Source organism: Pimephales promelas, chromosome 2, assembly GCF_988280905.1.
Source record: "Pimephales promelas chromosome 2, fPimPro1.hap1.1, whole genome shotgun sequence".
NCBI lineage: Eukaryota > Metazoa > Chordata > Actinopteri > Cypriniformes > Leuciscidae > Pimephales > Pimephales promelas.
Window position 1 is genome coordinate 43952203 of NC_142770.1, and position 13297 is coordinate 43965499.

Sequence of the window (13297 nt, forward strand, 5' to 3'; positions counted from 1 at the left end):
CGTGTACGGTATGCGCGTTTAACATGTTTTCGACGCGTCCGTTATACGTCTCATCCTGACGTCATGTGTCTTCCCGGGATTTTTACGGGTTGTGTGTGAACACACACACAGATCCCGGCAAATCACTGGCAGTGTGAATGAACCGAAATCAGACAATTCCGGGACAAATGCTGGGTCACATTATCCGTGTATTTTCTGGAATCTCTGTGTGAAAGGGGCTTTGGTTTGGTTACTGTTTGTGTTTGGGTTCATATTATGCATATAATGCATTGCAAAAAGTAATGTTATGATGCTAAACATTTATTAGCATATTACATTTTTAGGTCATTTTATTACTGATTGATCTAGATTAATCACTGCTATATTGTTAGGCCAGGTTCCTTAGTGAATGTTGACAAATGTAGCTTAATTGTAGGCTAATATTATTAATATTTATATTACTACCATCTCTCTCTCTCTATGGGTCGCCACAGCGGCAGTAATGCCATTCATTTTACTATCACTTTTATGCTTTATTAATTCAAATTAAATGAATATATTTGTTTGAAACTGCAAAAATGATGAGATCATGAGACGGTAACTGAATTGGTTCTAGCGTGTCATGCAAGAAGATTTGAGCTTTTGTGTTTACCGTATCATATTTAATTGATAAGCTCGTATGTATGTGCGCTGTTCAGTGTTCAATAAAAGTCTAAATTAAATCAGTTGAATGATGAACTCACCAGTTGATCTCTTGAACAAGTCAGGATGAGCAACTGACGAGCGCTTCGGCAGATTTGATGTGTTGCATTCCATGGCAACACATTATTGAAAGCAAAGTTTGCAGAGTGGTGCATTGAGGTCTGTTTCTACACTATTCTCATTAATTTAGTAGGCAAAGTAATGCCTTATTTCACTCATACTGCTCTCTCTATTGATTAATTTCGGGCGTGTAGAAATCCGAATGAGCTTCATTTCCACTGTGTTCCTTCGTTTGCCGGTTTCGCGTGACTTGCGTCAGTTTCGGTAGCGCACTGCCGCCTAGTGGAGAACTTCGGAAGAGCAGCTCATCAAATACCGAATTTAACAAAATGATGATATTGTACCGTTTGAAATTTATTATATACCAGTATTTTTGCAATACCGGTATACCGCGCATCCCTATGAGGGAGTTAAAAAGACGCATCACTAAATTCTGCGACTGTGTAAAAGAGTCGTGAAGTTCAGAAGTTGAGATGAAATAAACTCCAGTAGGACTTGTGCCGTGATTCGGACTTGGGTGCATGATTCTGATTTCTTTTTTTTTTTTTTTTCTTTTTATATCTGAAGCATGGCAATTGAACCATCAAACTGGACTTGAAAACATAAATCCAGGGCAAGAGTAAAAGAGCAATTGGATTCCATTCAGTCTGAATTTAATGTTCTGGATGGAGAAAATGTTATTGATGAAGATGGAGTCATTTATGAAGATGGAGTCATTGAGGATTTTCCATGTGATGTCGAAGAGATAGATTTAGAGGCAATATTGTCTGATGAGTATTTGATCTTTGATTCCGATTCTGAGAGTAAAACAAATATAAATCATTTAGAAGATAAATTGACAACATGGGCACTCAAAGAAAATGTTACACACAGTGCTTTGAACAAATTATTATGAATTCTTAAGTGCCATCACCCATCTCTGCCATTAGATGCTCATGCTCTTTTGAAGACCACACAATCTGAAGTATGACTCTCCAAGAGAAGGCTGGCGGGACATATCACTACTTTTGGATCCTGCCGTCGATGAGGTCGACCCTGAGGCATATCGCAGTAACTTGACCAGCGGAATGTGCCTTAAACTTCAGATCAATGTCGATCGCTTGCTATTGTTTAGAAGTTCATCAACTCAATTTTGGCCAATACTTGGGTTTGTCTAAAATCTCCCCAACCATAAGCCATTTGTGATTGCCCTTTTTGCTGGAAATGGGAAACCTGAACTTTATAAGTACATGGAAGATTTTGTTAAATTGTACGGGACATGTGAATGTCTTTTATTTATTCCACAAGTTTTTAAGTCTTCTTGCCTTGTAACATTACTCACACTCAAAATCCATATAGTTAGTTTATCACTGTTTATTCTTCCAAATCAACAAAGAGTCACGTTTCTTACATACAGCATAATCCTCTTCAGCGATGTCTTCTCAACAACTTGTTTGTAGAGAAACTACACTTATATGACCATTTATGCTATAATAAACGGTCAAAAGCTTTGTGTTCTCCCAACAAGGATCTGCACTTATTGCATGAGCTCCAAACTTTTCTTACATGTGCTACAAAAATAAACATTACTGCACATCCACAGAGACAACAAATATAAAGTAAAGACGTATATTCAACAGGAAATTACTAATTAACATAAGATTGTATTATATCGGCTTTGACCAACGCGGCTCAACCAATCAGAATCAAGGACTGGAACTATAAAATAGTTTTCTAACATTTATTTGAATAATTTAAATAAATTCCTTTGGTTTAAAGAACAACTATAATGTTTGAGTCTGTATGTAAAGAAATCAAGTGTGCTCCCATCAAACAAGTCCATAATTACGAGTGTGATACCGCTAACAATTGTCTTGCTGCACACATGCAGCTTACACTAACTTTACACCAAAAACACTATGCAGCCAGATGGCTGTAACACGTAGTTTTCACTCTTGCGATCACACACAATAACATCGTGAAGCAGGAGGAGGAACACAAGCTTCCACACAGCTTATATCCATCCGACGAGTCCATCAGCCCCGCCCTCCAAAACAGCTGCACCTGTAACACTTAATTAAGGGAAAGGAGAGAGAGCATACGCGCTAAAGGAACAAGCACCCACACACTCACTTATTCAACACTTTAACATTTACGTTCTGACACGTAACAGTTCACAGCTTAATTTTAAAGCAAAAACAATTTGTCAGTGGCTTTATAACATGTTAACACCAAATTAATTTACTCATGGACAATAACTAATAGAGAACTTGTATCTAATGAAGTTAAGTCAACCATACCTACCATTTTGATTTTTGGTGATATCTCTGTGTCACATACACCATCCCTTTTGATGTTCCCAGTAACAAGGTATTCGTAACACCATTCTTGCATAAACTGTGGTGGCGGTCCTCCTTAGGCAATGCTCACAGCGAATATTTCGCCTGCAACACTGAAGATACTGTTTTATATATGGACAACAGTTATTGGCTATATTTATATATACCATCGTGGTATTCAAAACTTTTCTTTTATCTGCAATGATTTAGAAGGAATTGTGCAAATATAAAGTAAACCCAAAATCCAATGGCAAACACTTGAACAGCTCATTATCCAAATCAGTGACTACGTTTACATGCAACCATTTTTTGGGTTTTTGTCGGGTTAAGGTCACTATTCAGGTTTCTGAAACATTAGGAATAACCCATTTACATGCATGAGCAGGGACAGTTTCTCCTGTATACATGGAATTGCAATATCCTGATGTAAACAGCGACGCGCGGTTAGCGTCTGGACGTACAAACAACCTTAAGACGCAATATGCATCATTTCCGATTCTTCTTCCTGTATCCAAAGACAACAGCAGCACGCGGATAATGAATAGTTCGGGGCAGATCGCCTTTGTTTGCGCTTTGATGCTGGTAACGTTACTGACCTCGCTCCAAAAGTATGCTGTGTCTCGCCTGGTCTCGCTATGTATACTGCATGCGGATTTTTGTATGCGCCAAGAAGTTTCTCTACTCAAAAGACCAAGATACCTTGCAAATATGCCGATACGCGTTTACATGACCAAAAATTCGGGTTAGAAAAGGGGTACCCCAGGTATAATATCCCGGTTTTTAAAATCTGGGATATGAGCATTTTCGGGTTTTTGCTGGTGTTTACATGGCCGTTCGCGACCGGGTTATTGCTAATATCCCGGTTTTGAATGGGTTATTGGCTGCATGTAAACGTAGTCATTGAGGGAGTACTTCAGTGTTTTTCCTTTCTTCGCATCACCTTCAAAGAGATGTTTTTCAATCCCAGCAACCATAGCTAAATACAGGGGAAAAAAGATGAAATATCATTAGGCTAGAGAGAGAGGCATTAAAAAACAGCACAGCAGTGATATTTCAGATACAGACCATGTATTTTTAGAATAATGAAATCTAGGAATATATAAAAAATTTACATGTCAACTAAACTACAACTAAACTACAACTACATGTCATCTGTGCTGCTATATACACACATATATATATATATATATATATATATATACATACATACATATATGCTTTTTGAACAGAAGTAATGAACAGTCAGGTAGGTTACCATGAGATATGATCCAAATCAGAGCGGATCCAAATCATTTTTTCTGGCACTCCATCTGGACTGTTTTTTGCTTGAAAGCTAAAATATAATAACCCTCCTGTTACCCTCAAATCTGATAACATTTTTCACCTACTGGGGTAATTTGAACCTCCACAATATGATGTTTGTTTGTTTTTTGTTTTTTTGTTTTTTTACAAAGGTTTGTCTTAGGTAATTTATGTCTTTGATGACTACTTGAGTAACCTTTTAAATTGACACCCCAAAGATAATAGGAGGGTTAAAAGGACACTTCACCCATTTGCATTAAACTTTGTATCGTTAGAAACCCAGTCATATTTTTGAATGGTCATGCATTATTCCCTAATTTTCCCCTGAGACAGGAGAAATACGGATTTCAGTGTTGCAGTTCCTGCTTACAATGATGTAAAAATCTTAATTTTGCATCATTGTAACCAGGAAGTCCTATATCTCTGTATAGGGATTGAGACTACTCACTCATTCCTCATTTTTCCAGGGGGTGGGACTCTCTTACGCTACACACCTATTACAGATCAGTGGGTGGGACTTCACTTGCAGAAACTGAAAGCAATATCCACCATCTTGTTTGGAAGCTAAGGTAACACGCTGTGGAGCCAGATGGGAAGTTAAAGGAACACTCCGACTTTTTGGGACTTTAGCCTATTCACCTTACCCCAGAGTTAGATAAGTCCATAGATACCTTTTTCATCTCCGTGCGTGCTATAAGTCTGTTTGACGCACCCACCGCTAGCCTAGCTTAGCACAAAGACTGGATGTCAATGGTTGCAGCTTTCATACTTATCCAAATGAGTGACAAAATAACGCAAACGTTTTCCTATTTACATGTTGTGGTTTGTATAGTCACAGAGTGTGCAAATATCAAGGCCATATGAGACACAGACATCTTTTGACCGTATAAATACTATATTTTCTGAAGGGGAAGCACTGCTACTTGGGCAGAGTGATAACAATCACCTGAGACGCACCGTGACGAGGAGCAGAGAGTTCGCTTCGCTCAGCGTTGGAATAAAGAGTCAGCAATTACTGACGTTAGATAGAAAAGCATAGTTTATCATGGGTGTTTGCTTTATTGTATGAGCTGTGACAATAAACAGGGGAGACCAGGTAATACAGTACCATGTTTCATTGATTTCCAACCAAAAACGCACCCAGATTTATAAATATCACATGAATAAATAATTATTATTACAGGAATCAATATATTTTAAATGCAATTTATTAGCTGAACCAAATGTATTCAACAGTAGCCTATATAATATACAGTATTGCATTACTATAGGATAGAATAAGGGGAAATAGCACAAATTGTTTTTGCACAATGAACTCACAGCCTATCGTACCCTTTTGCACGCTCAAGTTCGTTATTTCCATGGTTATTTCGAATTTAGGCTACTAGGCGCGCCGCGCGCAAGTTCAACGCGGTGAACGCGCTCGTTTTTTTTTCCCCAAGCGCGTCCGCACCGCATCAAGATAAAAACATATTCATACCCTAATCATATAATAGTGTCACTAACGTTACATTTGATCTGGCTAAAGGCACTGTTACAGTAGGTCATCTAAAAACATAACGGAACACTTACCTCAGCCGCAGGTGATCCACTTGTCCTGTCTGTGCTATCGATGGGATGGCCGTATCCTTCAGCACATTATGGTCCGTGTGGCAAATTCCATTTTTTCAAAATAGTCGTCCTCATTGAAATGTACCGAGCAAACATAATGTCCCTTGATAATCTATTTAGGTGTGTTTGGATAAATATCCAGAGTAAGTTAGCCATTTCTTCATCCAGTCAGCGTTTTTAGTTGGAATTCTGTGAAACATGGTATTACCTCCCCTGTTTACTGTCGCAGCTATTTACAATAGAGCGAAAACCCATGACTCTAAACTACGCTTTTACTATTTATAAATTGCTGACTCTATTACCCAAACACTGAGCGAACTCTCCGCTCCTCACCACGGCGTGTCTCCGGTGATGCGGTTATTACTCCGTCAAAGTAGCAGTGCTTCGCCTTCAGAGAATAGTTCCCAGGTTTTATATGGTTAAAAGATGTCTGTGTCTCATTTGACTTTGCATTTTGCTATTTGTTGTCTATGTCCCCCCAAGTTGCAAAATGCATTGTACCGCTACATCAATAGCAGATTATGTGCATAACCAACAACAACATTTTCCAGATGCTCCTGCTATTGTTTTGGGAGATTTTAACAACTGCAACCTAGAGAAAACCTTGCCAGGATTTCAACAGGTTGTGAAATGTGAAACAAGGAAGGAGAGTATACTGGATAAATGCTACATTAATCTCCCTAATGCCTATCAATCCAGGAGCAAACCACCAATTTCTAACTCTGACCATAATGTGGTACATCTTATCCCGACGTACACATCAAAATTAAAAAGTCATAAACCGGAGAATAAGGTGGTGCGACAGTGGACTGATGACAGCAGAGAGGAGTTGGGAGCTTGCTTTGACTGCACGGACTGGCAAGTGCTGAGGGGGGACACATTGGAAGAAACTTGCACTGCTACAACGGATTATATTAATTTCTGTGTACAGTCTATCATACCCACAAAAACAGTTAGGGTGTACCCCAATAACAAAAATTATGTAACGAAAGACATTAAACAAGTAATGAATTTGAGAAAATTGGCTTTTAAAAATAAGGATAGAAGAGAGCTACAAAAAACAAATAAAGAACTGAGGGAAAAATTGAGGAAGGCAAAGGAGGCACACAAGAAACATCTGGAGGAAGCTTTCAAGGCTGGCAATCCACGTAAAACGTGGGATACAATGAAAAGCATGACAGGCATGCCAGGTAAAAACAGGATACCATTTGTGGCAAGTGATGAGATGGCCTCTGCCACGGAATTGAACACCTTTTTTACTAGGTTTGAAACCTCTGGGAGCACGGAGAGATGCAGGAAGGTGTTGGAGTCAGTCACGATGGGCTCTGAGGATAGAGTGACAATTACAGTGGGTCAGGTGGAAAAAGTATTTGGTCAGCTTAATTTACGTAAAGCCACCGGCCCGGACAACATCAGTGCCTCTATCCTGAAAACTTACAGCAAGGAGCTAGCACCAGTGTGGCAACCCATCTTCCAACAATCAATGGATACGCACACGGTCCCTGTGGCCTGGAAAACATCGCATATCATTCCCCTACCAAAGAAATCATGCCCCAAGGAGTGTAATGACTTCAGACCTGTGGCTTTAACATCTGTTTTAATGAAGTCATTGGAAAAAATCGTAGCAAATCAGCTCTCTCAGTCTGTACAGGACATACTGGATCCGTTGCAATTTGCATACAGGCAACAGCGCAGTACGGAGGATGCTGTCGGCACTCTTACGCATCTGGTCTCAAAACATCTGGACACTCCGAAAATAAAGCCATATGCCAGGGTACTGTTCATTGATTTCTCCTCTGCATTTAATACAATAAATCCGGACATATTGTTATCTAAAATGGCCCTAATGGGTACGAATCCATATCTCATTCATTGGTACTGTTCATTCCTCACTAACAGGCAACAACTGGTTAGGGTTAATAACACCTACTCACCCTTGGTCACAACCAGCTGCGGTGCCCCTCAAGGATGTGTTAGTTCTCCCTTGCTTTTCACACTCTATACCAACGACTGTGCTACCTTTGCACCCAACCATCATATCATCAAATTTTCTGATGATACTGCGCTCGTAGCTTTGATGAAGGAGGGGGAAGGGGCGGAACTTTATGTGCAAACAGTGAACAATCTTGTTAAGTGGTGTGATCAAAACGCCCTCATCCTCAATACACAGAAAACGGAGGAGATCATCTTCGGCACCCCTCATGAGTGCCACATTACACCATTAATTATTCACAATCAAATCATAAAACAGAAATCTTCATTCAAATATCTTGGAGTGTATGTGGACAGCAACCTTTCCTGGACCTATCATGTAGACTACATCTGCAGCAAGGTACAGCAGAGAATTTATTTTTTAAGGAGACTTAGGTCATTCGGAGCGAGTAGCGAAATCCTGTCTCTTTTCTTTGTGTCAACTATTCGAAGCATTCTGCAGTATGGTGGAGCAGTGTGGTTTGGGGGCCTCTCAGCTCAATTGAAGGCGAGGATTTTTCGGCTCCTGGGAATTTGTTCAAAATTGGTGGGACAGTCGGTTGAGAAGGCGTTTATTGAAAGTCATGAAATACATACTGTACGCTTGGCTCATAAAATCTCCCAAGATTACTCTCATGTGCTGAATAAGGAGTATCAACTCCTGCCCTCTGGGAGGCGCTATAGGGTCCCAGAGTGCAGGAAGAACAAATACAAACACTCATTTGTTCCTCTGTCAATATCGATGCTGAATCAACGCATGAGGGGAAAGAAGCGATAGTTTTCCCCCCACTTGTAGCTGAAGAACACTCTTGCAGGGCAGAGTGCCCATAATATTATTTAAGTACTTTGGTATACTTTTTATTGATGACTGTATGTTTTGTTTTTAGTTTGTGTGTGTTATAATTGTTGGAGTTTTGGTTGCAAGACAAATTTCCGTGTACACGGACAATAAAGTACTATCTTATCTTATCTTATCTTATCTTATCTTATTTGTACATTATGTGACTATACAAATCACAACATGTAAATAGGAAAACGTTTGCGTTATTTTGCCACTCATTTGGATCAGTATGAAAGCTGCAACCAGTCACATCCAGTCTTTGTGCTAAGTTAGGCTAGCGGTGGGTGCGTCAAACATACTTATAGCACGCACGGAGATGAAAAAGGTATGTATGGACTTATCTAACTCTGGGGGGTAAGGTGAATAGGCTAAAGTCCCAAAAAGTCGGAGTGTTCCTTTAAAGCCCAGGCTATTATTTCTAGTTTTATGATATTCGTTTTGTACATACTACATTTTTATCATAAGTTTTAATTAATTTGACAGACGGCATTCCCTGATGTGGACCAAGATAGTATCTTTCAGAGCTGCTAAATCTCACAACACTTTTCACACACTCTCACGCCACACATCAATATTGTCATGCACAGAAAAGGACACGGAGACCGATGTCAGCTCTCAAATTCTGTTCATTTTATTACGAAATTCAAACAATAAATTCAGTATTGGCGCTTTACACGACAGATCCCTAACGCACGTGAACCGATCATCTCTACTAGCTAATGGTAAAAGAACACGAACACTGTTGAAAGATACAGTATGTTACAACTTACCAAAATGTATTCCTCATGCATAATATCGACCAATCTTTTTTTTACTCTTCCCTGAACTGAAATTTAGTAGTGGGCTGTATTTTCCACACGCCTGACATCAGGTTCAAGTACACACAAGCCGGCGCGAGCGCGACTCACTCGTGTACTGCAGTTTGGCTGGTGGTTATGTTGCCTGCCCGCATACCGCCTCCCATGGCCGAAACTGTTATTACGACACCTGCCGGGCCGGGGCTAGTAATTTAGCATGCTAATTCAGGTTAATATCTCGGCAGCACTATAACTTGTCAGTTTTTTAATGACATCATCAACCTTATTTCTTCTCAATCTTTTGATGTGTGTAGCTCATTTTTGGGATATTTTAACCTCAATTTTTACAGATGGCACCTTTAAAAGAAAAAAAGAGGAACTCTTAAAACACAGTCTTTTATGAATAAGTCAATATACATGAAACCTCATTGCCTATAATTAGCTATAACAATAGCAAAGGCCATAAACATAAAGTTAAACATAAGTTCAACCTCAACACAAAAGACAGTATCAACAATGCTTCTATTCCCAGAGAGTGAGGGTACTTTTTTTTCACTTGAAATTAAAGTGCAGGATTTGGAAACATTTGACTGAAGCTCTTATCTAAACATAAAGTGCCACTGTAGCGTTATATTAAAATATCATAACATGAAATGCAAAATGTTCCCACACACTGGACTTAGACTTATACGACGCTGGCGCATCCTCCAACTCCCTCATCTCTACCACATGCCATTTCTCCGCGTGCCGTGACCTGCAGCGCTCCATACTCCACTTTTACTGGCTTGTTTACTAACTTGAACTGGCGCTGCACAGAGCGATCGGTAATGACATCAAATACCACGAAAGTGATTGAAAAGCATACGGAGCCGTCACTCTCGCACTAGTTTGATGTTATTCACCGGTCGCTCTGTCCAGCGCCGGTCCAAGTCGAACAAGCTTATGTCGCGCGAAAAGAAAACACAAGTCACATACGGGCACGAGGCTACATTGCGCATGCGTCGAACCGTGAGACACACACACTCTCCGAACCGAGACAAGCGAACCGAACGGTTCGGGTGTTTTTTCATGTACCGTGCCACTAGTAATTAGATGAATAAGGGAGTTACCACCTTTAAAGGTGGAATACCTAAGATTTTTGCATTCAAATATCCCAAAATCACAAGGCTATTGTTATATTTTTAGTTATGATGATAACTCACAATATTCCAAATGTTTCAAACAATGTTTAAATCGCGAGAAAATTGAGATTTTAACCAAGGAAACGGGGCGTATGAGTAGAGGTGAGCTGGGAGTCGCCAGTCAATCGCGTCATATTCGCTTACCTCGGTTTCCGCTCGTACTACGTGTAGTCCTGAACAAATGCGGTAGTTGTAGTTGTGCATTAACGTCTATCAAGCAACAAACGTCAGCTTGTTTCGCGCATTTGTTATGGAATGGAGCACAATTATTCTTTTCATTTATTCTCGGAATGTGAACTGTTGGCTGTAAAGCGGGTCACACACCGGACGAGAAGCGTCGCGCCACGTTTAGGACAACTCCACAGTAACGTTATCGAACACCGGACGCGCACTTTCTCATTAGTATATGGCCAACAATATTGTTATGTTTAATGACATGAAATGAAGATAATGTCTGTTCTATGTTATGATTGTACTGTACAATTAAATACAATCGTTGCTGAGTCTGCAGTCTGAAAACTTTACCTCAGAGCATCCGTTAACTGAATGAATTGAGAATCTCACCTGAAAAATCTAATAATAACATCAGCAATTGTCATTCAAGCAGCTGATTTCTGTAAATGACTGCAAAACTAAATGCATATTGCAGCATAGGGCGAAGTCAGGATCCATTAGCAACGATTTGAGACAAAAATAATTAATTTTTTTTATAAAACTATGTAAATGGCGCTCTGTGGCGCAGCAGGATTTTGAACACGGTCCTGAGGCGTTGTTGCTGGGCACCGCGGACAGACGCCGAATGGCGCTGCCGGTATGTGTAACGTTACACTTATAGATAATAATGTTTTCGAATTTTAAAGATGTGGTGCGACGCGGCTCTGCAGCTTCTCGTCCGGTGTGCGACCCCCTTAACGTTAATTTTGTGAAACTGTAGCTGTGGTTGAATACTTATACGACATGAAAAGATGTGTCAAATGTACATTAAATTGATTTTTTATTTTTATAAAGTTACCAAGGAGGACCAGCCACGTCAACTCCTTGCAAGAGACCTGCCCCTTCAAACCCTCTCCACCATAGCTTCGTCCAGTGACTCGTACAGTAACTAATTTACTTTTAAACCTGACTTTTCTTGCGGTTATTTCAGTTTAATGAAAAACAAGCATGTCATTAAACGCAACGTTTATAGAAATCGAACTTTACCTCATCCATGACAACTAATTTTCGATTCCCGTCTGACTGATTTATCCACGGTGGAGTTGAAAACAACAGTTCCCATCATTCCGCGTTCCTCCACGTCGTCATCAAGCAAAGCCGTTGTTGTTGTGTTGAATGTAGCGCCCTCTAGCGGCATATAAATCTTAGGTATTGCAGCTTTAAATAAAGGAATGACACTTGCAAGTTTCCATGACTCAGGAAATTTCCCTTGATCTAGTGACACGTTAATGATAGGGGTGGTGAAAAAAATCGATTTTCGATTAATCGCGATTATGTAATGGACGATTATGAATCGATTATTAAATTTTCAAAAATCGATAAAAAAAAAAAACATTTTATTTTCTAAAAAATTTTATACCGGAAGTTGAAGGTCGCGAACGCGCCTAGTTCCAATCGCATGTAACGGCAGCCAGAGCGAACGTGTTTAAAATGGAAGAACCAGACACCAGCAATCAACCGATCTACCCAGCTTCATCTGGCCACAAAGCAAAGGTGTGGATTCATTTTGGTTTTCATGGCAGAAGCTCTAAACATGTTGATAGAACGCATGCCGTCTGTCGACATTGCCACACTAAACTGAAGTACTGCGGCAATACGAGCAACTTGAGGGCCCACATTTCCCGCTTTCATCCAGATGAGGCAGGGTGGGTTAATAAAGACGACCGCATGAAGCCCGTCATCCCACCGAATCAGCGCACTCTCCACGATGTGACAAAATTGGCCCCGGGCTCGGAGAGAGCTAAGAAAATCACAACGTCGATATCTTATTTTATAGCTAAAGATATGAGGCCATACAGCGTGGTTGAAAACCAAGGCTTCCGCTACATGGTCCACAGTATGGAGCCCAGGTATGTGATACCATCGCGGAGCTTTTTTACACAGAAGTCGATTCCGACTCTTTACAAGGAGACAAAGTTTTTAGTGCAAGAGTCCCTCAAGTCTGCTCCCAGGGTAGCAATAACTTGCGATGCCTGGACCTCCAGAGCCACCGTCTCATATGTGACCGTTACAGCTCATCTTGTCAACAGTGAGTGGAAGCTAATGTCATACGTGCTTCAGACGAGAGCTATGGATGAAAGCCACACGGGCGCTAATATGTGTGAGTTTCTCAAAGCTGCGGCGGACGAGTGGGGAATAGACAAACACGACCTGGTTCTCGTCACAGATAACGCGTCAAATATGAACGTGGCTGCAGAGCTTGGCAACTTTATACACGTTCGTTGTTACGCTCACACCCTAAACCTCGCCTGCCAACGAGCGCTGAAGTTGCCCGCTGTAGCCCGACTGTTGGGTCGAGTCCGACGGATCACCGCCTTCTTC

The 13297-nt window shown here is 40.5% G+C and overlaps 1 long non-coding RNA gene across 1 annotated transcript in view; it reads left to right on the forward strand.

The window, feature by feature from the left end:
- The window catches only part of LOC148997565 (uncharacterized), a 197829-nt gene that overhangs the window by 84667 nt on the left and 99865 nt on the right, over positions 1-13297 (forward strand). The window lies entirely within an intron of this gene.